The sequence below is a fragment of the Dipodomys merriami genome, unplaced genomic scaffold (genome assembly GCF_024711535.1).
Source record: "Dipodomys merriami isolate MVZ:Mamm:240054 unplaced genomic scaffold, mDipMer1.0.p SCAF_266, whole genome shotgun sequence".
In the NCBI taxonomy this organism is placed as follows: Eukaryota; Metazoa; Chordata; class Mammalia; order Rodentia; family Heteromyidae; genus Dipodomys; species Dipodomys merriami.
In genome coordinates this window covers 1,484,095-1,511,403 of record NW_027204115.1, presented here as the reverse complement: position 1 = coordinate 1,511,403, position 27,309 = coordinate 1,484,095, and the positions used below count along the sequence as shown (strand labels likewise).

Genomic DNA, 27,309 nt, shown 5'->3' with positions numbered 1-27,309 from the left:
TTTGTGTGTGTACAGAATTGTCCCCATACATATTTCATGGCTAGTTTGTGTGTGAAGGAAAAATTCTTCAGATTGGAAAAGAATATGCCAGTTTATGTTTCACCTGTTTGCAATGGCAAAGAGCATGTCTTTGCTTCCCAGTTGATTGCATGTTAATGAGTCTGGGTAGTTTTCTGTTGTGTTTCTCATGGTAAAGATTTGAAGCTTGGAGTGAATGGGAGGAACAGCTACATTTAAAGCACATCTAAATAGGCCACAGGTCTTCACCCACTCTTCCTGAGCCACGTGCCTTTGAAAACTTGCAGAGTTTGGTCCACATTCTTAATGACTCACCTCCTGTCTCCTCTTGGCCCTCCCATCCATGTTGTTCAGCTTGTCTCTCTCCAGGTGTTTTTTATTTTTTTTTTGTACCTAGCTGTTTGCAGATGTGGGTAGGTAGGATGCAGACATGGTCATGCCTGTGGCATGGTGTCTCTTTGGAGCACCTACTGAAGATGTACAGAGAGCTTTCTGAGCAGAGACAATGGGTGTTGGCTGAGGGTACCACCTCCCTGACCTTAAGTTTGGTGACAAGTGGAAACCATTTCCTCTGGCTTGTCAGCTGCTATCAGAGTTGAAAAGAGGCTGCACTCACGTTGGGAGGCAGATTCTGTGGCTGACTGCACAGGCTGCCTTCCCCATGAGATTGTGTCTAAAAAAAAAATACCTCCAGCGACAGGCAGGCATATGCTGGTGCCTTGGTGTGAAGGAGCTCGCACCTGTGTTTCTTGCTCTTCCCATCCCAGTTCTGGAGTGAGGGGTTAAATGATCCCAGAAGCCCTGCCAGGTTTTGATTTGCTATTGTCTCAGCTTCCTCATAGGTTGTCTTTCAATGGGACTAACAGGAAGTGGCCAGGCAAGATACAGCTTCCAAGGACACATTCCCAGCCACCCACTTCCTCCACCCAGACCCCGTCATTTCCACCAGCTCCCAAGGGTCTAATCAAATCCTGAATCCATCAATAATCAGATCCACTGATCACATCATGATCCGATGAATCCACTAATGATCAGATGTACACTGATCACATCATGATCTGATGAATCCATTCACGATCATCACCCTGATATGATTGGATCATTTCAAAATCCATCATTGACATGGGCAGAAGTGAGCCTCCCCAGTCTCCCCCAAGTTTCTCCATCCAGTCAAGTTGACCAAACAATCAGGGCTAGGACTTCTCAAGCCCTATCACTGGGAGAGGAGGGAGGGGATGTGGGAGTGGTGATGAGGAGGATAGAGAAGAGGGTTTACAAAAAATGGTGTTCAGTAGACAGAAGTGGAGGAAAAGTCCTGGAAACATTTTATTAAGAATTAGGAGACAAAACCTATAGATTCAGAGGCAAGTCAATGACAGACTGGTGGGAAGTTAGGGGGCAGAGGGTCTGCAGGTCTGGAGTCCCAGGCACTGAGCACAGGGGCAGGAAGGCAGGACATCATGTCTAGGGGCATGGGCCAAGATGGACACTGCAGTCCAGAGTGAAACTGCTCTAGGCCTCCCTGAGAAGGCAAGGAGAGGAGTCTATTCTACACAGCTCTCCACCACATGGAAAACATGCGTGTGAGCAGCTCAGGCAGCCAAAGCCATGTCCCACCCCACTTGAGATGGAGGACTGCTGGGGATCTATGGAGGACTCTTCCAAATGCAGCCCCGAAGGCCAGCACGGCAGCTGCGTCCCAGCCAGGGTGCCTTGCTAAGCCTTTTCCATAAGAGCTATTGGTCCATTTGGCTGTCCTCAATGTATTACTCGGTATGTATTGATAGCACAATTGTCAGCCCAGCAAACATTTCCCATTTTAATAGTTCACATGAGATGCTTCATTATTGATCTTACAGCACTAAATAAAAATCTCCTTTGTCAAGGGAACATGAAATGGCTTTTAATGGACACAGCCAAATACCTGCTACTAGTTATGGGAAGAAAAATAATCAACCTGATAGAGGAGATTTGGCTTGGGGATTTTCTGGCCTTTTGGTGACACTGGATATTCCTTCCCCAGCCGACCATCCAAAGGCTGACTCTCAGTGAGAGGAGAAAGAGGAGCCATTGGCCCGAACTTTGCAATGTGCAGGTGGAATGTTTTCTATGCCTCATCTTCCATAGGTCCCCCCACCTCCGTTACAGCCCCAAATGCATGATTCTATCCCCAATAAAAGCAGCTAGGCACTGCAGACATTAACTTCTCACTCAGCCAAAATCTGTTAGTGGATGGTTCCAGGATAGATCCTTCCACTCCTTGGGTTTAGAGCTCTGAGTCCCTATCTCTGTTGTCCTCTTGATTTGATCAACTGGTGCATTAGGACTGCAACCAGACATCTCTGCCATCCCTTTATGTCATCTTCTTCATCTGGGAAGCATGAATAGGGTCCAAAGGCTCCTGGGTTGAAAGCTTGCTGCCATCTGGAGATGAGAGAAATGATTGGGTCATAGAGGTTCTGATTCCACCTATGGGCTCATCCACCAGACATCATAGCTGAATGAACTGTCAGGAGGCAGGGCCTTGATAAGTGATTGGATTGTGAGGGCTCTGACTCTACCAATGGGTTCATCCATCCAGGATGTCACAGCTGGGTGGGATCTGGCTCCTACTTGAAAGACAGGGTTCAGGAGGCTCACAATTTAAAGCTAGCTCAGATACACACACACACACACAATTGCAATCAATAAGCAGGTTGTAGTGGCAGCTATGCATGTGGGAGTATCATACAAATAGGAAGTTCACACCAGCCCTGGCAACATGAGACCCTATTTCAAAAGTAAACACCCCATCCTTAACCTAAGCAGTAAGAACTGGGACATGGCTCAAGTAGAGCATCTGCTGAGCAGGCGAGGCCCTGTTCAAATCCTAGTACCACCACAATATAATAATAATAACTTAAGGTACCCTTGGAAAGTCTTGATCGATGTATGTTCTTCCTGGACATCTCCCCTGGGCTCCTCACTGAGGATAGGGGACAGCTTGATTTTTTGAGAAGGGATTAAGAGTTGTGCAATCTCCCTGGCCTTACTAACAAAAGACACTGAGCAGATAAATTTTACAGCAATCAATCTCATCATTAACAAGTGGTAGCCATTTATCTCCATGATAAATCTCATCATTATAAATTGTTTCTACTCCTTATGGAGCTGTTGAGTCATAACTCAGAGCTGAGGCTACATGTGGGACTTACATAGGGCAACAACGGTCCTGGCACCTTATTTCCAAATGGAAGAAACCTGCCAAGGACTCTGGAACTTTACAAATGCAAATAGACCCCCTGAGGCAGGAGAGATGCAGAAACAAGGAAATCGTATCATTTTTAATGAATATTAAAAGTGTCAAACTCAGAAATCAGAAGAAAAAGTAGTTAGTACCCTTCTACCAACTCCATTAAGATGTCAAAACACAGCCAGGGCACCTGTGACTCACACCTGTAATCCCAGCTACTCAGCAGGCTTTAATATGAGGATCATGGTTTGAAGCCAGCCCAGGCAGGAAAGTCCATGAGACACTTATCTCTAATTAACCACCAAAAAGCTGAAAGTAGAACTGTGCCTCAAGTGGTAGAGCATCATCCTTGACCAAATGAAAAAAAAAATAACTAAGGGGCAGCACCCAGGCCTTGTGTTCAAGCACCAGGACTGGCACAAAGAAGGAGGAAGAAGAGGAAGAGGACAAAGAGCAGGAGAAGGGAGGTGAGGAGGAGGAAAGCTCCAGTGACTGAGGGATCCTGTATAGTTCAGACCAGAGGCAGGCTCAGCTGACTCCCTGACAGAAGGATGTTTCAGACTTTTATAAGTAGCCCAGACTGTCCTAGAACTCTTGATCTTCCTGCCTCAGCCTTGCAAGTGCTAGGATTTCTGGTGAGTGCTATCAAGCACAGACCTGCCTCCCCCCCCCCTCTTCCTCAGGATGGGTCACCATAAGCAGTGAGACAGGCTGAGCCCATTCTAGCACCATCAGCAAGCGGCTCCGTGAGCTCCCAGGGAGGAGAAAGGATAAAGTATGAAGGTCACTTTGGACCCTGGATCTCCCAAGGTCACACAGTGCTTAAACCAGAGTCAGGGCCCCCCAACCACAGCACCAGGAGCCCCACATTCCATAGGGCCACTAGTTCCTCTGAGCCAAATAAAGACATGTAGCGAAGGGCAGAAAAGGGATGTCTGTGTCAGGTAATGGATAATGACAGCTCTTCTGTATGTCTTCGGCCATCTTTGGAGAGAGATGTTTGCTTTAGGTTCAACAGAAAGAATCAGGGCGGGAGGAGAGGAGGCAAGCAGAGGCAAAGCAGGGCCTGGTCACCAGTACGTTCAGAACTGGCCAAAGGTGGCTTCAGAAGTGGACTGACAGTTCGTGGTCTTAGGAGAGGTCAGGTGGTGATCCATGGTCTCCAGAGGGGTCAGGTGATGAGCAGCTGCACCTGGCTCTTCGGATGTGAGGAGCCAGGGCCCTGCTGGTCATTGTGAAGGATGATGCCTACCAACTGCCATGGCCACGGTGCTCCAGAATCTATACCCACTGTCACTCCATGGCCACACTCTCCTAACTCCTGACCCACTGCCATGGGTCAGTCAGAGCACTTCTGATTCCCCAAAAGGTGACCATCTTATTTGATAGCTGTTTGTGGCCATGGGCTCTGACCACCAAGCTCACCCCAGTCTCAGCCCCCCTGTGTGACCCTGGTTCCCATCACCAACCCCTGCACATGGAGTTTCTTCTGGGCAGAGCTCACCCCTTCTCCCCGGGCAGTGGCTCCGAGGACCCCATCCGGGCACAATGGATACACTAAGCAGACACCGAAATGCATGGGCTGGTTTTCCACAGACCTCATTTATCCTAATGGAGCACTAATAACCATGTTTTAAATGTGAATACTGTACTATGTGTCTCCATTAGCTTGCTGTGAGCAGCGAGCAAATGAAGGACAGGATTTCAGGGCATAGAAGGATGGGGAGTAGAGGAAGAAGGAAGCCCCCTGGTGGGGGAGGGAGAGTCTCAAGAGAGCAACTTGGAAAATTCCTGGGTTTCATTACTCTAACCTCGGGGCCTCAAGGACCTCCTGTCCTTACAGGAACTGCCAGTCTCAGCAAGTTCTCCAGCTGCTGTTTCTTGAAAGTGCATCTTAATACCAAAAATGTCCCTTAGCAGGGCTAAGAACACAGAGGTCTCCAGGGGCCCATTCACTCACCCGCTGGCTTGGGGCTGGGGGGGCGGGGAGGGTGCTGTTTCATCTCTGCTATTGCATTAAAGCAGGTAGAAAAGAAAACGGTGGCAAAGAGTGGACCTCTGTTCTGTCTAACTGTGTGTGTGTATATGATTGCTCCCCACCCCATCACCCCAAGCAAAGCTTCATTACTTAGTGGGGATAAAAAAAAAAAAAGCTAGATCAACCTAAAAATAGTCAATAATTACTTTGCAAATGGTTTCAGAGAGCAATTATGCCATTAGTCCAAGTGCCTTTGACTTCAACGAGTTCTCTCAGGCTCTCCACACTGGGAAAGGAGGCTCCAGAGGAGCATAAATGAGTGGCTGGAGACCACAGCATGACTGCCATCCCTACGTACATACACAGGGGCACAACATCCTGCAGAATCCCCCGTGGGAAGGAGACCAGCAGTGGCTCCAAGTGACAGCCCAGTAGGGGTCTCAGCCCCTGGGAATATCTGGCCACAGGACAAAGAAGGTGCCATAGGTGCCCTGCCCCCAACACAACTCTTCCATCATCCAGTAACTGGTCTTGGCTGTTCCCACAAACTGAAGCTCAAATACGCACATATATATGTGTATATATATACATAAATATGTATATGGCACATACATATATATGTAGATATATATGCATATATCCTGTAATTTTGCAATTCCAGCCACTAGGGTGGTGGAGTTAGGAATTTGGCTCTCCTGAGACATAGACAGACACTGACACTGCTCACTGCCCCCAGAGCTCGGCACATGTGGCAGGATGGGAGGGATCCAAGCAGATGTTCACCCCCTGCATCATGGGCAGGGAGTTTGTTACATGGAGTACCAACTGTTGAATGTTGGGTGCTACAATCATAGTATCTATTTATGTGGTAATCTCCAATCATGCATCTACCTAATCAGTGCAAATAAGGTGGCACAACCACACTACCTTGGCTACTAAGATGGGAGCCTATCACCACCAATCCATCCACCCACCCATTGATTGGTTTGGGCTAGCTGTCCTCTGGAAACCAGTGTTTTACACCCCAGATCCAAACCACAAGAGCTCCACTCCAAATAAAGGGACACGGTGAGGGGCATGTAAAGGACAATTCTTCCATGGTGGTGATGGGGTGGAAAACAGCTTGGGCACATCATCAGCTATTTTTGGGGTACAGACATTTGCCTTCAGTTAAATAAGGAGACTTTGGCTGGGAATGTGGCTTAGTGGTAGGGTGCTTGCCTAGCATGCATGAAGCCCTGGGCTTGATTCCTCAGTACCACATACACAGAAAAAAACAAAAGCAGTGCTGTGGCTCAAGTTATAGTACACTAGCAAAAGAAGCTCCAGGACAGTGCCCAGGCCCTGAGTTCAAGCCCCAAGACTGGCAAAAAATAAAAAATAAGGAGACTTGAGGACAAAGGTATGCCAAGTTAAAATGGCCACCAGTCCCTGTGTGGCCTAGGTGGTGATCATTCTGGTCCTTGTTTCTGGTGGATTCTGGAGAGGCATGATGGCTGTCTCAGCTGGTCAGGATGAGCATATCCTGTGTCCTGTGGGGTGATCTGTCCTGAGGAGCTCTGCTGGCCCTCAGTGGTGGCTTCATCCCTTGTCAAATTATCAATTTGTCTGGTCCTTCCTGAACCCTAAAGTGATTGCAAAGCAATGGCTGGAAAAATGGTTCAGAGCAGAGACACATACAACATGAGTTAGAGGTATGAGACTCTGCCCCCACTTTTAGTTCATTTGTGGGCCCAACAAAAGTGGCTTTGAAGCAACTGTCACTTGATGCACAATGAGAATTAGTCATTTTTCTTTTTTCTTTTTGGCTGGTCCTTGGGCTTGAACTCAGAGCCTGGGTGCTATCCCTTCACTTTTTTTGCTCAAGGTTAGTGTTCTACCACCTGAGCCACAGCTTCACTTCTGGCTTTTAGGTGGTTATTTGGAGATAAGAACTTCATGGATTTACTTGCCCAGGATGGCTTCGAACTTCGATCCTCAGATCTCAGCCTCCTGCATAGCTAGGATTACAGGACACCAGGGCGAGCAGAATCACACACACACACACATACATATACACACACACACACACACACACACACATTTAAATGGGCTTGTCTGAAATGTTTTGCGGGCCATACTGAGGTTGTACTTAGGGCCTCATGCCACACCCAAGCTCTCTTCACTCCAATTATCTTTGAGATGGGGTCTCAACCAATCAGCTGGCCTGTCATAGTCAGTGGCCCAGGCCATGCAGGCCACTTCCCAAACTCCTGAAAACCTCCTTTAACCCTCCACGGACACCATCTGAGGGCTTCCTATACCGAAGAAACTGATCCTTTCTCTCTCAGCTGCACATTTGAGTGATCAAGCTGAGCAGGACTCAACTTCCCACAGCTCCATGGAAGGCAGCCTGGGAGACTACTTCCCACCAGTGGCCTCAGAGGGGCCCTGAAGCAGCAATGCCCTTCTGGCCACACCCCCACACAAACCCCTCTGAGAATGTCTCTTTCCCCTCCCTGTCAAAATCCTCCTGGGGCTTGACAGGAAAACCCTCCAGGGGCTTGATTTGTCAGTGTGAGCTATAATCCCAGGCAGGCCTGGAGTCTAAGCTAAATTGCTCGTGCCACTGTGATGATGAACTCATTCTGCAGGGAATTGGAAATCAATTTTTGTCATCATCCAACAGAGTTCCTTTATCAAGCAGTTCCTGATAATGCAACCGACAAGGAGCTGAAGGGAAACATGGAAATGGGGGGAGGGGCGGGAGGAAACAAGCCTCCGTGTGTGTACACGTGTGTGCATGAACTGTATGTGTGTTTGTGTCTGTGCACATGTGTATATGGATGTATATATGCTCATGTGCATGTGTGCATGCTTGTGTGTGCATACATGTGTTTGCGTGTGCTTGCATGTTGTATGTGTGTATCCCAAAACACACCCTGATCCAATGCTATCCCATGTGCTCCTCATTCTCCCATCTGTAACATAACACCTGAGGCAATTGGCCTACAGGATGAAAGGTTTCTTTTTGTTCTGGCCCACTTGACCCTGTTGTTTTGGGTTGTGGAGGGGTAGAAGACCTGGTGGAGATCACCAGGTGGGGCAAAATGGCTTCACCCCCACTGGAGACAGACAGAGGAAAAGCAGGGCCAGGCCCCTAACAGCCCCTGCCCGGCCAACTTTCAATGACCTCACTTCCTCCATGTGGACCACGCCCCCATTAGCCTTCCTTCTCTAGGCCACACCCCTATGGCCTTACTTTCTTCTCTAGACCCCAATGCTCTTACTTCCTCCCTCTAGGCCATGACTCAAATGCATGGGGTCTCTAGGCCACTTTTCCAATACCATCACTTCCGCCTCTAGGCCGTGCCTCTTACAGGTTCCACTGCCTGCCCATGTGTGGGGCTGCTGGCCAAGCTGTCAGCCCTGGGCCTTTTCGGGACTGGGACTCAGGCCTTGCCCAGACTCCCCAAGGGGCACCTGGGTCTTGTGGCCCACGCCCAGCCCACCGCAGAGCTGGTGTCTGGAAGCCAGCTGGGCTGCCTTGGCAAGCATCTACGCCCCATGCCCCACTGCTCCTGGGAAGCGGGGCAGGGCCGGACGCCAACTGTCTGGGCCCATATCATTTCAACTACCAGCTGAGAACCCTGAAGCCCAAGGCCAAGACATCAGCCAGGGTCAGCCAGGCTAGGAGCTGCAGGGACAGTGCCCAGGCGCTGAGTTCAAGCCTCAGGACTCGTCCCCATCCCTCTGTGCCCACAACTAATCTTCCCTAAGGTTCATTAGCTGCTGCACTTGTTACACAATCCTCGTAGAACTGTGCTCATAGTAGGTCTGCAAGGAATATCCATGACTCAATAAAGAAGAGACCAGGCTGCAAAAATAAAAAATAGCAATACACACAGGGCCAGGGCCAGGGCCAGCCTTGGCTGTTCCACCCACACACCCACACCCACACACCCACCCACCCACCCACCCACCCACCCACCCACCCACCCACCTACCCACACGCACACGCACACGCACACGCACACGCACACGCACACGCACGGCTAAGCCTTCCAGCCTCCTGAAGCAAAATCTGTAACCCAATAATGTCAGCCCCAACAGGGGGGATGAATTTGATCCAGGAAAAATACCATCCCTGGCAACCCTGAAGAATATTAAGGTCTTAACAGCCCGCGGTTTAGAATTGTCTTGAAAGGCAAGCTGGAAATAATTACACACCTGTTACTCAAAACTCAGCAGTAAAAAGGAATTTACATGAGTGCATAAATTACCTTCCCAGCGATATAAATTAGGATTTGAGTGCAGGCTGAGATTTCCCAGGATGTCAAGCAGCTGGGGCCCATCCCCCAGGCACCAGAGGACCTCAGCTGAGGGGGGATCTAAAGGCCACTGTCACCAGCCCTGCTGGAAGGTTCCATGGCTCCACAGACCACCCTTGGAGAGGAGTGCTGGCCCCGAAAGTCCACCCTGAGCTTGGCAGAGAACAAAGCAGTCTTCTTCCCTCTCCTCCAGTCTCCCTTGGACAGAGATTCCCCCAGGGTTTTTTACAGCTCTATGTTCACATTATCTACACTTCCCTTACGGATGCTGGGGACTGTTTCCTGTGGTTCGAGCTACCATGATGATACATGAGGTGGGCTGGTTTAGAAGACATGGAAGTTTCTTTCTCCAGCATTCAAGGTCAAGGGCAAACTTGCTGCACCAGGCCATGGCAGAAGATGCCAGATCAGAGAGCAGGACCTAGGTGAACCTCAACCTCAGGAGCCCTCCTGCCATACCTGACCAACTCTGTTCCATTAATCCACACCACAGACCCACTCTCCTCACTTGGGATTCAGTTCCCACCTTCAAACCTCAGCCATGACACCAACTGCCACTGGTCTGACTCGTGGCAAGCATGGACCAAGCAGTTTGGAATCCCAGACTGTCTTTGCAGGAGCTTTGGAGTCTGCAGAGGCATTTCCACTGGCCCTCCTTGGGTCTGCAGGAAGCATTCCCATTGGTCCTCCTTGGGTCTGCAGGAGAAATGCCCATTGGCCCTCCATGGGTGAACAAGAGGTATTCCCATTGGCCCACCTTGGGTCTGCAGAGGCATTCTTATTGGCTCCTCTTGGGCACACACCTACCTCCTGGACCACTCTTTTTATTGTTTGTTTGTTTATGTGGTGCTGAGGAATGGAACCCAGGGCTCATGCAGGCTAGGCAAGTACTCTACCACTGAGCCACCTTCCCAGTCCCCAATCACTCTTGAGAGGGGCTGGAGTGCTGTGATTGGCTGGGCTTAGGTCACATGCCCCTCACTGGTGATGCTGGTGACGGGAAGAATGGTTTTGTGCCACCACAAAGGTGAAGAAAGGGGACAGGACAACACCCAGAGGAAATGGGGCTGGGCCAGAGGCAATGGTGAAGCCAGGTGTTCGGGGCATCAGTGAAGAAGGCAGCACAGGCCTCTACCCTGTGGCTGGGTCCTTCCCCCTGCCATGGCCACAACCTGGGGCCTGCCTGGTCTGAGGCAGCCAGTCTCTCTCCCAGGGAGCCTGGTGAGTCAGAGAGTAGCCCTGAGCTTGGGCAGGGGGTTTGACCTTCAGCAGATCCTCAGGATGCCCCGGGACAGAGCCACTTGGAAGGCCATCCAGGTAAGCCCAAGGCCCTGTATGCATTGCCAGTGGAAGGGCAGACCGTGGTGTGAACTTCCTGGGAAGCTCTGCACAGAGCTGGGGGCCTGTGAGCTGGGTCCAAAGGGGCAGACTGGACGTCTTAGTAGGGGTTACTTACAGAGCAGGAGACAGCTATGAGCCCCTAGCCTGTACCACCCAGAGAGTCATCACGAGGACCCTGGAAGACAGACACACATATACTACTACCCCTAAATTCTCCTGTGACTGTCTTTAACAGAATCTAGGTCAGAGCACCACCTAGTGTCAAGCCCGCAGAGTAGCTGCAGGTGGAATATGGGATGGCCTGCTTGCACCCTGCTTGCTGTCACCCAGGATCCAGCCAAGGGAAGGAGGTCTTGTGTGCTGCAGTTCACCTGGTCCAACAGCTAAGTAATGACTTGCTACAAGATGGTGTTACTCCAACTCCAGCAAGGACAGGACCTATACACCTAGAGATCAGTGCTGTGACCTGGAGCTCAGCACTCCTCATGGATAAACAAACCCCTAAGGGTTCACCTAGCCTCACAGAACAACCTCTCTGGGAAGAGAAGGCTGGATGGTGAATACAAATTCAGAGGTGCAAGATAAGCAGAGCTTAGTTAAGGTCATGCCAAGGACATGACTGCAGTGAGTCTAGATTCCTTCCTGAAACCCATCTGCAAAAGGGGAGAGGGGCTGAGCACATCAGGGCACACCTGTCATCCCATTTACAGAGAAGACATAGGTAGAAGGATCTCAGTCGGAGGCTGACACTGGGCAAAATTGCAAGGACTTTCTGAAAAAGTATCTATAGCAGCTGGGCACTGGTGGTTCAAGCTTTTCATTCTAGCCAATCAGGAAGCTGAGATCTGAGGATCACGTTTCAAAGCCAGCCCGGGCAGGAAAGTCCGTGAGCTCTTAACTCCAATGAAACAGGAAGCCAGAAGTGGTGCTGTAGCTCAAGTGGTAGAGTGCTCACCTTGAGCTGAATAGCTGAAGGACAATCCCCACGCCCAGAGTTCAAGCCCCACAACTGACCAAAAAAAAAAAAAAAACTTAATTAAAACTGTTGCTGGTGTGCCAGTGCTTCCTGCCACCATCCCCAGCCTTCACCCCACCAGTCCCTAGAGAGATACCAATTATCTCCCCGGAGGATGTGAAGTGTTCAACACGCTCTCTCCTAAATGACACGAATCTTTAACATATTATACCTAAAAAATAAATTCATATAGCACTTTTCTGAGAAAAAGAAATGCTCCAAGTTTGGATGGATGGATGGATGGATGGATGGATGGATTGTGGACAGATGGAGGATGAATTGATGCATGAACGGATGGTAAAGAGGAGGATAAGGGATGGAGGGTAGAAAGATGGATGATAGATGAATTGAGTGGGTGAATGGATGGATGGGTGGATTGTGGATGGATGAGCATGGATGATAGATGGATTGATTGGGTGGGTGGATGGATGATGTGTAGATATTGGATGGGTGAATGGATTATGGATGACTGATGAGTAAATGGGATTGGATTAATGATGGATGGATGGGTGGATGGACAGATGGTGGAGAGATGGATGAGGGATGGATGGGTAGATAGATGGATGATGGATGGATGAATTGACGGGTGGTAGATGGAAATATATTTGGTCTTTGCTCCTCTTAGCACAGAACTTCAAAAATCTTCTTTAAGAAGATATTAAAGTGAATCATGTTTTGATGGTGAGATTCTTACTAAGCCATCTTGACAGGATTCTTGCTATATCTGGGTGATGTAAGGATGAGCAAACCACCTGGAGAGACTTCAGAAAAGCCCCTAAACTTTGGTGCCATTGGGTTATTATGGGGGAGCACTGCCACCTAGTGTCCAAAGAGGTGAAGAGCAGGAGCCTGAAGAGACCATGAAATGGTCAAAGCAGGGTGGTGGCCCCACCAAAAAATCTAATGATACACTTCTTGCCATGTTGTGTGTGTGTGTGTGTGTGTGTGTGTGTGTGTGTGTGTGTGTGTGTGTGTGTGAGTTCTGAGCCATGAATTCAGGGCATGGGTGCTGTTCCTGAGCTTTTGTGTTCAAGACTAGTGCTCTACCACTCAGTCCACAGCTCCACTTTCAGCTTCTTTGGGTGGCTAATTGCAGAAGAGTCTCACAGACGTTCCTGCCCAGGCTGGCTTTGAAAAGTGATCCTCAGATCTCAGCATCCTGAGTAGCAAGGATGACAGAAATGAACCTTGCTTTTGCCACCTTTTAATATTTGCAATTGGTTACATTTTTTATTTACTTTGTTAATTTAGAGGTGATATACAGTGGGATTACATTTACATTCACCAGGTAATAAATACATTTCCTTACATAGAGTATCATCTGTTTCCCTCATCCTCTCCCATTCCCTCTCTTCTATCTGCACCCACGAGTTGCATAGTTGGCTTTCATCCATGTTTAGTACACTCCACTGCCACACTTTTTCACCCTTTTCCCTCAGATTCTATGCCCTCCCCTCCCTTTCCACAGATGTTCATGTGAATACACTATCTATAAGGTAAAGAACACAGAGTCATCATATAAATAAAAAAACTAAGAAAAAAGATAGTTATTTCCATATCTTTGGAGTTCATTTCAGTATGTGTATTATATAAATAAAAAGAGGTGCTTGGGTATTTGAGACTAATAGATTATAGGAGAATTATTTCATAGTCTATGAGATCTGGTTCTATTAAATATTGACCCATGTATCTTACAATAAATATATATTTTAAAAATGACCCATGGCAGCTTTAGAATGTCCTTGTTTGTGATCATTTAGGTAAATGCCCAAAAGTGGGATTGCTGGGTCATAGGGAAGCTCTATGTGGAATCTTTTGAGGAACCTCCATACTGCTTTCCAAAGTGGTTGAACAAGTTTACACCAGACCAACAATGCAGTAAGGTTCCCTTCTGTCCACATCCCTCCAGCATCTGTTGTTATTAAAGTTCCTGATTATAGCCATTTTAACTGGGGTGAGGTAGATGAGCAGAAAAGATCAGAAAAGTTGATGTTATGCAAAATGACTCCAAGATAAGGATTCAAATGTTTTTTTTTTCCTTTCTTGGGATTGTTACATAAGATGAGTTCTTTATTGCTTTGTACGTCCCTCCCCCACAGTATAACCCCTGCTTTCACTCTATTTGATGTTGGTATAATTTGTGAAGAGGAAAGGAAAAAACAAATCATTTAACTCTGGATACAGGAGGACCCACTGCTACAATGATATGTACAAGTCGTTATGTTGAAAAATGAACTTTACAACTTTGGCTGGTGTGGGGGGAGGTGTGGGGGTGTGGGGGTAAGTAGGGATGGGAAGGGGAAAAAGGAGGAGGCAACAATTCTTGATAAGAAATGTACTCGTTACCCTGCCCATGTAATTGTAACCCCTCTGTACAGCATTTTCACAATAATTTTAAAAATGACCCATGGTTTGCCTCATTTGTAAGAACTATAATATGTCTATGATATTCTGTAACAAGCTCTCAATACCCCAAATTGCTAAGTGCATAGGACCACATATAATGAAACATAACAACATGAACTCCAGGAATCAGAAAGAAGAGGCTCTTTTCATATCTTGTATGTAGTTATTATTTTTTTCCTCTTATAGTTTTCTGTACCTTGTGTCTTTTATATAAATTTATTCATTCTTTGGAAAAGAAAGGGAATCACAGAAAAAGCAGGACAAAGGATGAAGTAATGCAACATTAATACTCACTTGGCACTAAGTTGGAAATGAACCTTACAACTGTGGGGAAGGGGACTAGGGATGGGTAACATGGAGAAATAGGGATGGGTTAACACTATTTAAAAACAAATGTATCCATTACCTTACTTATGTAAGTGTATACCCCAGATCATCATCTTTTCAATAAAGATAAAAAATTTAAAAAATGTTTTCCTAAAAAGTCAATTCAGCCAAAGGACACTGGATGGAATCTGCACAAGTTAAAGTAACAAGATTATTGCATGCCAAATTCAGTGCCAGAGTTCTTTTTTTTTGGGGGGGGGGTCCGGTCGTGGGGCCTGAACTCTGGGCCTGGGCGCTGTCCCTCAGCTCTTCAGCTCAAGGCTAGCACTCTACCACTTGAGCCACAGCACCCCTTCCGGCTTTTTTCTTTTTGCGTATGTGGTGCTGAGGAATCGAACCCAGGGCCTCTGGCATGCAAGGCAAGCGCTCTACCACTGAGCCACCTTCCCAGCCCTCAGTGCCAGAGTTCTAACAGGCACTAAGTATCCTGGTGCCAGTGGCTCACACCTTTAATCCTAGCTACTCAGGAAGCTAAAATCTGAGGATCACCATTCAAAGTCAGCCTGAGCAGGAAAGTCCATGAGACTCTTATCTCCCAAAAAACACCAGAAAATGGGAAGTGGCACTGTGGCTCAAGTGGCAGAGCCCTACCCTTGAGCTGAAGAGTTTGGGTCAATGAGGCCCAGAGTTCAAGCCCCACCACTGACAAAAAGAAAAAAAAAAAAAGAAAACTGGTACTAAATAAATACTAGAGCCCCTAATTCCTTTGAGGTCCTTTGATACCCTCTTGTTACATGCGATCTTTGGGGAATGATACTGTTTTCCAAAAAAGTGGCTCATGGGTCATCGGAATCAAAATCATATGAAAAGCTTGTAAAATGAACATTGTCTCAGTCCCAGACAAGAGATGCATTTGTCTGTATCTAGAGAAATAACCTCTCTGTAACAGTCTGGATCTTAGACTCCCTCTGCGTTCTATTACTTCTGGTTGGAGCTGTACTGCAAAAGATGCTACTCACTGAGCAAGCCATTAAGAACAGTGTCTTCAAATTCACACATTATGGCTGTCCTCATGAGCTACACTCATATGACTGAGATTTCAGAGGCCAGAGAATGACTAAGATACAAAAGCAAAAACTTTTGGCAGGAAAAACTCATAAATACACAAAGTCCTCTACAGACAGACAACAGGAAAAGCTGGAAGTGGGAATACTGGGTAAGGCCTTGGTCCTTACACACCTTACACAAGAGACCAACACAAAACTGAGGCTAGGAAGCACTGCTCTGACAGTTCAAATCAGCAGTTTACAAGAAGTGGCACTGTGGCTCAAGTAGTAGATTGCTAGCCTTGCACAGGACAAGCTGAGGGACAGCGCCCATGCCCAGAGTTCAAGCCACATGATCGCCAAAGAAAAAAAATCCTCTGTTTACTCACACAAAATGAGATGCTACTTTTTTTTTTTTTTTGTGGCTCAAGCGGTAGAGTGCTTGCTTTGAGCTGAAGAGTTGAAGGACAGTGCCCAGGCCCAGAGTTCAAGCGCCACAACCAACAACAACAACAACAAAAAAGAAGAAGACCACTGAGGTTAAAAGTCGATATAGAAGCCCAGCAATGGTGGCTCACACCTTATATAATCCTAGCTACTCAGGAGGCTGAGATCTGAGGATCACAGTTCAAAGCCAGCCCGAGCAGGTAAATCCGTGAGACTCTTATCTCCAATAAACCACTAGAAAACAGGAAGTGGTGCTGTGGCTCAAGTGGTAGAGCTTTTGCCTTGTGCTGAAGAGCACAGGGACAGCTCTCAAGCCCAGAGTTCAAGCCCCATGACCAAACAAAAAAAATCTATAGAAAGAATTATCAAATGTGATTATAGACCAGGCACTGATGGCTCACACCTATAATCCTAGCTACTTAGGAGGCTGAGATCTTAGGATCATGTTCAAAGTTAGCCCAGGCATAAAAGTCACCAGGAGACTTTTATCTCCAATTAACCACTCAAAAGCCAAAAGTGGCACCATGTTAAAGTGGTAGAGGACTAGCTTTGAGGCAAAGAGCTCAACGACAGCACCTAGGCCCTGAGTTCAAACCCCACTACCAAATAATTATAATAATAATAATAATAACCATAACCTAAATTGCTAACAAAAAGCAATATTGCTTTACAAACACTCATCTGAGCCAGGCACCGGTGGTTCACTTCTGTAGTCCTAACTACGTAGGAGCCTGAGGTCTGATAATAATAGTTCAAAGCAAGCCCCACAAGGAAGGTCTCTGAGATGCTTATCTCCAATTAACCACCTAAAAACTAGAAGTGAAACTCTGCCTCAAAGTGGTAGAGTACTGGCCTTGAACAAAAAATCTCAGGAACAGTTCCCAGGTCCTGAGTTCAAGACATGACCAATGACCAATGGAAAAAGAAAAGAAAAGAAAGCACGAGAGACAGAAGGGTAGGGAGGAAGGGAGGGAGTCAGGAAGGGAGGGAGGGAAGGAGAGAGGGAGGGAGGGAGGGAAGGAAGGGAAGAAGGAAGAAGGAAGGGAGGGAGGGTGGGAGGGAAGAAGGGAGGGAGGGAGGGAGGGAGGGAGGGAGGGAGGGAGGGAAGGAGGGAGGGAGGGAGAAAAATCTCATCTAAGCATTTTAAACATATAAATTTAATCTTCTTTCTTTGCCAGTTCTAGGACTTGAACTCAGGGCATGTGCACTGTCGCTGAGCTTCTTTTGCTCAAGGATAATACTCTATCACATGAACCACAGTACGACTTCTGGCTTTTTCGTTTATATGGTACCTGCTGAGGGATCAAACCTAGGGCTTCATGCATGGTAGGCAAACACTCAACCATTAAGCCACAGTCCCAGCCTCATAAATTCAATCTTTTTAACACTGCTAGATAGATACCTGTTAGAGAGATACCATTATGACCCTGATTTACAAATCAGGAAAATAAGGTCATTTGCCCTACTTAACAGGACTAATATTAGACAAATTGAATTCATACTTCACAGTTTGGCTCCATGATATGTCATTTTAACCTATAATGCCTTTCTGGAAGAAAAGAAATAATTAAAGGAAATAAAAGTAGACATTCTGAAGAAAATAATTCAATGTGTGTTCAATGCTGAAAAATATCAGACAATGGAGTTGGGAGAGACCCTCCAGCCAGGTGCCAGTGACACACACTAAATCCTAGCTATTCAGGAGGTTAAGATCCAGATCATCAAGGTTTGAAGCCAGCGTGGGGAGGAAAGTCCTAGAGACAACATCTCCAAAATAGCCAGAAAAAAGCCAGTCTGGAGGCATGGCTCAAGCAGCAGAATGCCAGCCAAGCATGCATAAGGACTTGAATTCAAACCTCAGCACAGATAACAGTTCCTCTAATGAGAACTGTTTAAACTCCAAGTCTCATTCAAGCCAGGCATCCTCCCACTTAAGCTATACCATAGATGGGATCACAGATATGCACCACCATGCCAGGCTTATTGACTAAAAAGGAGTGGCACTGTGGCTCAAGTGATAGAGTGCTAGCCTTGAGATGAAGAGCTGAGGGACAGCCCCCAAGTCCAGAGTTTAGGCCCCACTACTGGACTCAAAAAAAAAAAAAAAAAGAATCAACTCAACAAGAGAAAGAACATGTCAACATAAAGATTGGGGGGAGGGGTATGGTCATGGGCCTTGAACTCAGGACCTAGGCATTGTCCCTGAGCTTTTTGTGCTCAAGGCTAGAACTCTACCACTTTGAGCCACAGCTCCACTTGCAGTTTTCTGGTGCCTTATTGGAGTTATCTCATGGCTTTTCCTGTCCAGGCTGGCTTCCAATCATGATCATCAGATCTCAGCCTCCCAAATTGCTAGGATCACAGGTGTGAGCCACAGGCCCCCTGCTGACATAAGAATTGTATCAAATGTTCATAGAAGTCAAAAGTGGAAACAAAGCAGAGGCCTGGTGGCTCACACCTGTAATCCTAGCTACTCAGGAGGCTGAGATTTAAGGATCGCTGTTCAAAGCCAGCCCCAGTAGGAAAGTCCATGAAACTCTTATCTCCAATAAGCCACCAGAAAACCAAAAGTGGTGCTGTAGCTCAAGTGGTAGAGCAAGCTTAAGAGTTGACGGACAGTGCTCAGGCCCAGAGTTCAAGCCCCATAATTGACAAAAAAAAAAAAAAAAAAAAGTGGAAACAACTCAAACACCTACTAACTATTGAATAGATAACTAAAATGTAGTATATCCATACCATAGAATGTTCAGCAATAAAAAGAAGTAACATTTTAGCCGGGCGCTGGTGGCTCACGCCTGTAATCCTAGCTACTCAGGAGGCTGAGATCTGAGGATCGCGGTTCAAAGCCAGCCCGGGCAGGAAAGACTGTGAGACTCCTATCTCCAATAAACCACCAGAAAACCGGAAGTGGCGCTGTAGCTCAAGTGGTAGAGCGCTCGCCTTTGAGCTGAAGAGCTGAGGGACAGCGCCCAGGCCCAGAGTTCAAGCCCCATGACCGACAAAAAAAAAAAAAGAAAAAAAAGAAGTAACATTTTGATACAGGCTACAACATGATAAAGCTCAAGAATATGTCCAGTGAAAGAAGACAAATACTACATATTCCATGATATGAATTAGAATCTGTTAAAAGACAAATGTATATGTTACTGGTAGTTTAAATAATTTTTTTTCAAATTCTAGAATTATGAAGAATACTGTAGCCACTAATAATATGAAAGATTTCTAGTCATTTTCCCTTTCCTAACTAAAAAAGAATGAAACTAATGTGAACTATTGTACCATTAATATATTAATACTTTTGTAGGAAAAAGTCTGGACAAATATTTCCCAAAATATTATTGGCAGTAAACTCTAAGAAGTAGGATTACATTCAAACATGTATACCATCTAGATCTATCCTTGCCAAATTAAGTATGAGAAAAGACTATCCCCTCCCAACCCTCATGATGCTTCTGCAGTTTGTATCTGCCATTACTGTGGTTTAAACTCAGGGCCTTTCAGCATCCCTCAGCAATCTCCTCCTCACACTGGTAATATATTACTTGAGCCATACCTCTGCTTCCAGCTTTTTGCTGGTTAACTGGGCGGGGTAGGGGGAGGTTGGGAAGGTATGGGAAGGGGAAACAAAGGAGGAGGCTACAATGCTTGATAAGAAATGTACTCATTGCCGGGCGCTGGTGGCTCACGCCTGTAATCCTAGCTAGTCAGGAGGCTGAGATCTGAGGATCGAGGTTCAAAGCCAGCCCTTGCAGGAGAGACTGTGAGACTCTTATCTCCAATAAACCACCAAAAAACCGGAAGTGGCACTGTAGCTCAAGTGGTAGAGCGCTCGCCTTGAGGTGAAGAGCTGAGGGACAGCGCCCAGGCCCAGAGTTCAAGCCCCATGACCGACAAAAAAATAAAAAGAAATGTACTCATTATCTTGCCCATGTAATTGTAATTCCTCTATACAGTGTTTACAGAATAAATTTAAAACAAATAAAGAATATAAATAAATAAACGTCTCATGGATTTGACTTCCCAAGCTGACTCTGAACCACATTTATCAGATCTCAGCCTCTTGAGTAGCTAAGATACTAGACATTAGCCACTTGCACCTGGCTTGTAGAATATCTTTTTTAAAAGATTTTATTTATTTATTTATTTATTTGTTTGTTTGTTTGTTTGTTTGTTTGTTTGTTTTCGGTCATGGGCCTGAACTCTGGGCCTGGGCCCTGTCCCTGAGCTCTTCAGTTCAAAGCTAGCACTTTACCATTTGAGCCCCAGCACCACTTCTGGCTTTTTTCTGCTTATGTGGTGCTGAGGAATCGAACCCAGGGCCTCATGAATGCAAGGCAAGCAATATACTGCTTAGCCACCTTCCCAGGCCCTAGAATATCTTTTAAATAAATTATTTTGAAAACAGAATTAAATATACAGAATATAATCCCCAATTATTTTAGATTTAGCAGAATTTTTCTGTTATGTGACTATAAAAGTTCTACATAGCCAGGTGCCAGTGGCTCACGCCTGTAATCCTAGCTACTCAGGAGGCTGAGATCTGAGAATCCACGGTTCAAATCCAGTGCAGACAAGAAAGTCCATGACACTCTTATCTCCAATTAACCACCAAAAAAACAGAAGTGGTGCTGTGGTTCAAGTGGTGGAGCACTAGTCTTGAGCTGAAGAGCTGAGGGACAGCGCCCAGGCCCAGAGTTCAAAGTCCCACGACTGACAAAAAAAAGTTCTACATATATAGGTTCAATTTCTGTACTTACCTTTTTTAAAACTATATTTAATAGAAAGTTAAATTCTCCTCAAGGGCCCAGTTTTGTAATACCTTAGAATACTGTACTCCACCTACCATAGGTGAATGAACTAAAATTAATCACCTTACTCAAAGGTATAAAGGAATCTATGATACAAAAAAGATGAAGCAAGCTGGGCGCTGATGGCTCACACCTGTAATCCTTGCTATTCAGGAGGCTGAGATCTGAGGATCTCGGTTCAAAGCAGGAAAGTCCATGAGACTCTTACCTCCAATAAACCTCCAGAAAACTAGAAGTGGTGCTGTGGCTCAAGTGGTAGAGCATTAGCCTTGAGCTGAAGAGGTGAGGGACAGCACCCAGGCCCAGAGTTCAAGCCCCATGGCCAACAGAAAAAAAAATCTCATTCTACCTTCAAATGATGCAATTAAATGCATCTTCTCAAAATGTAAACTGAGAGATAAAGTACAAGAGCAATTAACAGTAGAGCTAAAACTAAAAGAATGCTTAAGCAGAAGCAATTAGGGCTACTGAGATGAACAAGAGAAATTAGAATCACAGACATTATGGCAAAATGAAATAATGGCCAAACCCAAGTGGAAATAAGCAGAGACACAAGTAAAAGATTTAGAGTAATGGAAAAGAACAACCAAAGCTCTAGTCTCAGGACAAACTTCACATACACAGAGTTAATAAAGTTCACAAAGAAGCATAATAATCCCTATAGAATCTCTGGACCTAGAGCTATGTTTATAAGCCATCATCCTGTTTGCTCCATTTCAAGATATTTTTACTTCCTTTATGCTTCCATCAAAATTCTTCCAATTAGCTCTGACAGTCACAATTACTTGTTCCTTGCAACGAATAGCATTTTTCAACTAAAAAAAAGAGACTGGAGGCTTACCTTTGAGTATCACCAGTGGCACTATTTGAAGAGTTTACACTCATGGTAAGTCTTGCAACTCCTTAAAAATACCCCACTGTTTCTTAATGATATAGTTCTTTATTGGCGATTGAAATTGTTCAAGATGTCTGTGTTACAGGTTAGGTGGACTAAAGTCTGTTAATATAATAAACAATACAACAGCAAGTTTATATTTGAATCCTGAAAGAACTGATTATTTTTCTTTGGATCTATAGGCTGGTTGCTAATTTTTTTTAAATTATTGTATAACAAACAAGGGATTTTTTATTTTTTTTTATTTTTTATTTTTTTGGTCCGGTCGTGGGGACTGAACTCTGGGCCTGGACACTGTCCCTCAGCTTTTTCAGCTCAAGGCTAGCGCTCTACCACCTGAGCCACAGCACCACTTCCAGCTTTTTACTTTTTGCTTATGTGGGGCTGAGGAATCGAACCCAGGGCCTCATGTATGCAAGGCAAGCGCTCTACCACTGAGCCACCTTCCCAGCCCCACAAGGGATTTTTTCAAAGAAGGGTTTATTTTTATAAAGCAGCAGGCACTGGTGGCTCACACCTGTAATCCTAGCTAATCAGGAGGCTGAGATCTGAAGATAAAAATTCAAAGCCATCCTGGGCAACAAAGTCCATGTGACTTTTTTTTTGGTCGTGGGGCCTGAATTCTGGGCCTGGGCGCTGTCCCTCAGCTCTTCAGCTCAAAGCGAGCACCCTACTACTTGAGCCATGGCGCCACTTCTGGCTTTTTCTGCTTATGTTGTGTTGAGGAATCAAACCCAGGGCCTCATGCATGTGAGGCAAGCACTCTACCATTGAGCCAACTTCCCAGTCCCATGAGAATCTTTTATCTCCAAATAACTACCAGAAAAACTGGAAGTAGCACTGTGGCTCAAAGAGGGAGAGCACTAGCCTTGACCAAAAGAGTTCAGGGACAGCACCCAGTACCCAAGGTTAAGCCCCACAATGGACCAAAAAAAGCATTGGAAGCAAAAATGACGAAAACATTAAAAAAAAAACCCACAAACATGATCCTTCTTGAAAGAACAGGTATTTACTTTTAATATTTTATAAGAAAAGTTATCCAAAAAATAATAATTGTGGAAAAATAATAACAAATTATGTTTGAACTTGGAAATGGAATATGTAGTACCCAACTGCAGGACAGATAATTCTATTTCTTTAAAAAAAAAAAAAAAAAAACAAGCAGCTACTCCTAATGAAGTTTTTTGTTTTGTTTTGTTGGTTCTGGTCCTGAAGCTAAAACTCAAGGCCTGAGTTTTCGGGCTCAAGGTTAGCACTCTACCACTTGACGCACAGCTGCACTTCCAGCCGTTTTAGTGGTTAATTGTAGATGAGTAACAAGTCTCCTGGCTGGATTTGAACCAAGAGAGTCAGATCTCAACCTCAGGAATTGCTAAGATTACAGGCATTAGTCACCTACTCCCTCTGCCCAACCAGATAGTTGTAAAACTATATTGCAACTGAAAAGTCCAAACCACTCCCAAATAAAAGGTCCAATGGTGATTTGTGGTTTCTTTTATTCAGCGTTCCTCAATAGAAATTAAAAAAAAAAAAAACATGAAAAAGAAATAAAACAAAAAGGGGCTGGGAAGGTGGCTCAGTGGTAGAGCACTTGCCTTGCATGCATGAGACCCTGGGTTCTGTTCCTCAGAACCACATAAGCAAAATGAAAAAAGCTGGAAGTGGCGCTGTGGATCAAGTAGTAGAGCACTAGCCTTGAGCTAAAGAGCTGAGGGCCAGCTCTTCCGGTCGTGGGGCCTGAACTCTGGGCCTGGGCACTGTCCCTCAGCTCTTCAGCTCAAGGCTAGTGCTCTACCACTTGAGCCACAGCGCCACTTCCATCTTTTTTCATTTTGCTTATGTGGTGCTGAGAAATCGAACCCAGGGCCTCAGGGATGCAAAGCAAGTGCTCTACCACTGAGCCACCTTCCTAGCCCTAAAAATTTTTTTGAAAAGCTAACAATCCAATAAAATATACAATTTAAAATGCCCCCTTTTTTTTTTAATTCAGCAAGTCCTGGGAAAGAAAACTACAGTTATCTCTCTCGACAGGTAAACTCTCACTGATAAACAAAAATAAAAAACAAAAGCAAGAAAATTCAGCTGACACTGGTGGCTCACTGATAAGAGGACAATTAAAATTTAAAACCATCCTGGTCAGAAGTCTTTGAGACTGCATCTCAAAAAAATAATAATAAATGAAAGATTGAAATTGGGGCTATGTCCATTTTACTATATGGGCCATGTCCATTTTAATATGCTAACTGCTAATTCTGCTTCTGTAAACCTGCTTGCGCTAACACTGACTCTTCCCCTCCCAGAAATAAGTTAAAAAGTTACAAAGTCCAGATGCAGGCCGGCCCAGGGACAGGGTCTGCAAACATAGATATGTTCTTCTAACGCCCTGTTTAGAAACTCTCAGCAAGGGGGCTCAAAATAAAGACCATCTGGCGAGCCCAGCAAACTAGGGAGCCTGTAACTATGTGGACTCCCCTCCAGAGAAGCCTCCCCCCCCTTAGGGAACCAACTAGTTTTCAACAAGTGTTACAAAACTTCCTGTGCAGAGCTGAGCCAATCCTGGGGAGCCTGGGGTCTTATGCTAATCCTGTGGTTTTTGTCTTTAAAAGTGCCTGTAACCTCTGCTCGGGGCTTCCAGTCTGCCTTCGACAGGGAGACCGTTTGCGCAAACGCCTAATAAAATCCTCTTGCTTGTTGCATCTGCTGGTTTGGAGTCTTGGTTCTTGGGGTGCCCTCCCGTTGAAGAAAGCATCCCAGTGAGTCTGGGGTCTTTCAATAAAAAAAACAGCAAAAAAGGTAGGGCCAAGGCTCAAGTGGTAGAGGTCCATATATGAACAAGAAAGCTAAGTAAGAGCAACAGGCCCTGAGTTCAAGCCCAATACCAACATAGAAAAGAACAATAATGATTAACTCTCTTGATCATAGAGATATCTCTATAAAAATCTTTTTTACTAATGTGTACAAAAGGCCTTCTTCATAAATTACCTTTTAATAATATAATCTACGGTAATTTTCAAAGGCCTTCTTGCAAAAAGATAAAAGGAAGAAGGAGCCAGGTGCTGGTGGCTCACGCCTGTAATCCTAGCTACTCAGGAGGCTGAATAGTTCAAAGCCAGCCTGGTCAGGAAAGGCCATGAGACTCTTATCTCCAATAAACATACAGAAAACAAGACGTAGCGCTGTAGCTCAAGTGGTATAGTACTCGCCTTGAGGGGCAGTGCCCAAGCCCAGAGTGCAAGCCCCACAACTGACAAAAGAAAAAAAAAAGGAAGAAGGAAAGAGAACTTGTCACTTGCTTTAGCCTGCCTACTTCCTAGAAACCTCTTCTATAGGAGATACTTCAACTTATATAGAGCCAATTTACCTTACTTCAGTATTAAGGAATCTCTGGGTAAATATACTAAACAGAGAGAAAATAATTCACAGCATCCAAATATATGCAAATACTAATAAACCACGAGAACGTCTATTCACAGAAATCTAATATTCTAAGAAGACAATGGGTTTTTGTTATTAATTTTTTTTCATTTTTATCTTCTAATGATTCTACAAAAGGGTTATAGTTTTACATGTACATTTGTTTGTACACTGAGTCTTGATCAGTCACCCCTCCCATCACTCTGTACTACCAACCCACCCATCCAGCAGCCATATCAAGTTCCTGTCCTTCAGTTTTTATTACTTAACCTAGAACTCTGAAAAACATTATTCCTGATTAAGAAAGGGAACAGGTAAAACTTGAAGTGATTTGTTGAAGGGGAAAGAAATAATGAAATAATTATTGACATTTTGAACGTACAAAGACATCCTGAAGGGGCTGGGAAGGTGACTTGGCCATAGAGTGCTTGCCTCACATGCATGAGGCCCTGGGTTCGATTTCTCAGCAACACATAAACAGAAAAGGCTAGAAGTGGCATTGTGGCTCAAGTGGTAGAAAGCCCTAGCCTTGAGCTGAAGAGCTCAGGGACAGCGCACTGGCCTGGAGCTCAAGTATCATGGCCAACAAAAAGAAAAAAGAAAAAAATACATCCTGAAGACTAAAAAGAGGAACAAAATACCAGTGTGCTCTGTCTCTGCTCCCACTAAGCAAGCCTCAGAAAGGACCACTGGGGATTTAAAAAAATTATTCAAATAAAGAGACTAAGGAGAAGACACAACACAGTACCAAGAACTAAGTCTCCAGGCTGGGAAGGTGGCTCATTGGTAGAGCGCTTGCCTTGCATGCATGAGGCCCTGGGGTTCAATTCCTAAGCACCACATAAGCAGAAAACGCTGGAATTGGCTCTGTGGCTCAAGTGCTAGAGTACTAGCCTTGAGCTGAAGAGCTGAGGGACAGTGACCAGGCCTAGGGTTCATGCCCCACAACCTGAAAAAAAAAAAAAAAGTAAAGTCTACCACAAACACAAAATGTTCAAGAGTAATAGACTAATAAAATAGTTTGGCCTAAAAAAGTGAAATATCAGCCAAAAGGTCAAAAGGCTGACAAATGAATGACAAATGATGAGGAATGAACGAATGAGTGAATGGCGTGGCTATGCCCCTAGGGGCTGATTGTGGGGAGGCGGAGTCCTACCTGCTCTTCTCTTCCTAGGATGCTCCTCCGAGATCTAGCTGCAGTGGGCCAGGACTGGCTGGGAAGGCTTGTCCCGGCTAACGATGGGGCCCCGCAGCGGCCCAAACCAGCCCGGGGACCCCCGTTCCCCCCACGGCTCCGCTCCACACCTCCCGTCCCAGTCGAACCCTTTACCTCTGGGGGCGTTGTGGTCCAGAGGTCCTTAGACCCCAGAGGCAGCTCCCAGCCTCCGAGTAGGAGGCCCCAAATGAAAACTGTTGGAACCTGAGGGCCTCTAGGAGCCTGGAGAGGGAGGGGGAATACCCCGCCCCCCGCAGCCCCCACTTCTGGGGGCTGAGCAAAGAAGGAACTTCCCTCACACACAGCTCCTAGGACTTTCTCGGGCCTTCCAGGCTATGCCCAAGTCTCACGTCCCGCCCCCCCACCAGCCGTGGGGCCTGCCCTCTGCTCCCGCCGCCTGCCACCAGCCTCTAGCTTCCCGCTTCCCGCTGCCCAGTGCGGGCAGCTCCAGGATACGTACTCGGAGAATGCCGGGCTCTGATTGGGAGAGCTCACCCGCTTCAGCTTTGCCTTCGCCTAGACAGGCGCATGCACTGTTGCTGTGGAGGGGAAAGGAGAGGGAGGAGGCACCGATGCACCTGCACAAGGTGCGCACGGGTGATCCGGCACTAGGCTCTCCTCCTCCCCAAGCCTGCCTTCATGCTCACACTGCCTTGGCTCCGCAGGGGGTTCTCGGGTCACAGAGACTCCTGATCCTAATGGGAGCGCAGCTTCCCGCTCCTCAGACCTTTTGCCAGCCTACTGAGTAAACATCACCGAAGCCAGAACCCAGCTCCTGCACCTTTACCCCAGCAGGCGAGCCTGGGGGCGCCCCAAACCCCACCCCAGTGCTGGGGGGGGGCGCAGGACCTCCAGG

General features: G+C 46.1%; 1 protein-coding gene and 1 long non-coding RNA gene across 10 annotated transcripts in view; one reads left to right on the top strand and one right to left on the bottom strand.

Annotated features, from left to right (window-relative positions):
- The window catches only part of LOC138837202 (hepatoma-derived growth factor-related protein 2-like), a 292,262-nt gene that overhangs the window by 100,200 nt on the left and 164,753 nt on the right, over positions 1-27,309 (top strand). The gene's annotated exons all lie outside the window — the stretch shown is intronic.
- On the bottom strand, positions 1,747-27,102 carry LOC138837204 (uncharacterized). 2 transcript variants are annotated; one of them, XR_011375247.1, is made up of 3 exons: positions 26,914-27,102; positions 21,770-21,925; positions 1,747-2,442 (listed from the first exon to the last, which is right to left on the bottom strand). It is a non-coding gene; the product is annotated as an uncharacterized lncRNA (long non-coding RNA). The 2 variants fall into 2 exon arrangements; XR_011375248.1 differs by lacking the exon at positions 26,914-27,102 and adding an exon at positions 26,394-26,709.